The following is a 2606-nucleotide window of genomic DNA, read 5'->3' on the forward strand; positions in this document are numbered from 1 at the left end:
TGAATATTTGGGCGGCGTTATGCAAATCTTCCGAGATCGTGACGTAGGTATGTGGGGGTGTGTTAGAACGAGCCGTTTTAGGTAGGTGTGGCTGACTCTTAACTTTTATAAAGAATATCTCTTTGGATTTGAGACTTTTAGCAACTTTACAGATCTTCTTTATGCACCAAGAGCTTGTAACACTCCAAAGAGAAAGGAAAAATTGAAATCGCATCATATGACCCCTTTAATATTAAAAAATTACTAGACAGTGGTTCATGATAGACATTACTGGTCACCTTACTGCAGAATTTGGTCACCTAATTAATAAAAGAGCCTTTAAACGTGATATGTATCTGTATTGTGACATGCTCTATGGAGTTTTTACAGACATTATTAGGGTAGACAGCTCTGGTCACGTGACCATTTAGCATTCACGAACCAAAAAAAAATTCTAAACAATGTGCACTTTCACTGATAGTTGACATGTCGGTTTAAAATACATGAAGACGACTACTTTTAGACTCTCTAAACTCAAAAGTTTCAGTCACAAATGTTACCGGTGGGAATAAATGAGTTTAAAGCTAGCTCCACGTTTATAGAGATTACTACAACATTTTCATTTTACGAGACTAAAGCACCGTTTGTTTATGATTAGACAGTTGTTCGCGTGCACACAACAAATGTAAAAACATTCGGAAGTCTGTTTGTAAAAGTCACGCAGCCATTCGGGAACCATATTAACGCACTGCATATCTTGTCTAATACTTACATAAAATCGTTTGTTCAGAAGGTTCAGAATAGCGGAACACGCCAGCCGCGTTTATTGTGTTCAGCAGAGGGCGGCGCATCTGTACGGCTGAACCTACTGTACCCGGGTCAGTTTACGATGGAACATTAGGCTATCTGCTCTTTATAAAGAACAGCTACAAAAGTGGGTGTAACACAGGCGATGGTGTTTATTCAATATGCTGCACAAAATCGCACTATTAATAGTAGAACATGGGCTACTTTATTGTAACTTTCATTAATTAAAAAAAATAATTCATGTTCTTATTTATGTTTATACTTCATTTTATAATGATTGCTAATTACTAAATAAAGCTATTATAAAACATTAGCCTACCAAGAGTTCTGTTCCTATCAGGCCAAATGACTTTAGAATTCCAAGTAGGCTAACAAGACATGAATCTATATCATCTGATTTAAAAGGGTGTTCAAGATCATAATAGACCCGTATGTCTAAAGTATGAGTGCTAGTAACATCTTCAATATGCAAGGAATCACATCAACAGCCCTCTGAGATGATGGGTCAAAGAGACAATCTTCAGGTTGTCCTCATCGTCACAAAGGCCTCTGCCAGGCACAAAACACAGATGAAATATTTTCACAAGAAATGCTTTACAACAGGAAGACAATTCAAGGCACATGTCGTTTATAACTAAATCAGACTGGATTATTGTAAGGCATTGTTGTATTTTATAACAATCTAGAGCAGGGATGGGCAACTTCGGCCCTGGAGGGCCACTGTCCTGCAGAGTTTAGCTCCAACCCTAATTAGGTCTAGAGTATAAAGGCCAAAGGCTTCTATTTTACAATATTCCTAAGAACAACAGATATGTAAAGGCATGAATAGGAACAGATTATCCCTTCCACCAGCTATTGGGGGGAAAGTACTGAACCATATGCTGCGAATTTCTTGCTGCTCAGCTCAGCTTACTTAGTTACTTATTAAAGGGGGAAAAATCTCTAACCGTGTGATTCTTTCACAGGGACAGAGGCTCTTTGTACTACTTTACTGTTTTTTTTTTCAACAAGGATGCACATTAAATTAATCAAAAGTGACAGTAAATACTTTTACATTGTTTTTCAACATTTTCTATTTTAAATAATTGATGTTCTTTCGAACTTTCTGTTCATCAAATAATCCTGAAAAATGTATCACGGTTCCCACAAAATATTCAGCAGCACAACTGTTGTCAACACTGATAATAAGAAATGTTTCTTGAGCAAAAAAATCAGCATAGAATGATCTCTGAAGGATCATGCGATACTGAAGACTGGAGTAATGGCTGCTGAAAATTCAGCTTCGCCATCACAGGAATAAAACTCATTTTAAAATATGTTGAAATAGAAAACAGTAATTTTAAATTGTAATAATATTTCAGAATATTACTGTTTTTAGCCTTGGTGAGCATGAAATATTTCTTTCGAAACAAAAACAGAAGAAAAATAAATAAATCACCAACCCCAAATCACAGGAAACTCATTTTAAAATATGTTGAAATAGAAAACAGTAATTTTAAATTGTAATAATATTTCAGAATATTACTGTTTTTAGCCTTGGTGAGCATGAAATATTTCTTTCGAAACAAAAACAGAAGAAAAATAAATAAATCACCAACCCCAAACTTCTGAATGGTAGTGTATATAGATGCATATATTATAATATTAAGCAGAGTATAGAAGACCAAGAGGCGAAACTCTGATGTTTTTTGGGTAACAGCCACTAGGTGGCGCTTCGGTAGCGCGGCCGCCATTTTGGAGTGAAAATTCCAACTGGACAACAGCACAGATACACAGAAACATACGGAGCCCCTAAAGGGACATGGTGGTGGAAAAAAAAA

At 36.1% G+C, this 2606-nt stretch overlaps 1 protein-coding gene across 1 annotated transcript in view; it reads right to left on the reverse strand.

Moving 5' to 3' along the window:
* The window catches only part of LOC107717277 (fatty aldehyde dehydrogenase-like), a 4798-nt gene extending 3948 nt beyond the window's left edge, over positions 1 to 850 (reverse strand). Inside the window, exon 1 of the mRNA XM_016523964.1 lies at positions 752 to 850. The gene's annotated coding sequence lies outside the window, so the exon portion shown is untranslated. The remainder of the gene's footprint in view (positions 1 to 751) is intronic.
* Positions 851 to 2606: the final 1756 nt, after the last annotated feature.

Source organism: Sinocyclocheilus rhinocerous, unplaced genomic scaffold, assembly GCF_001515625.1.
Source record: "Sinocyclocheilus rhinocerous isolate Xijiao unplaced genomic scaffold, SAMN03320098_v1.1 scaffold1893, whole genome shotgun sequence".
Classification (NCBI taxonomy): domain Eukaryota; kingdom Metazoa; phylum Chordata; class Actinopteri; order Cypriniformes; family Cyprinidae; genus Sinocyclocheilus; species Sinocyclocheilus rhinocerous.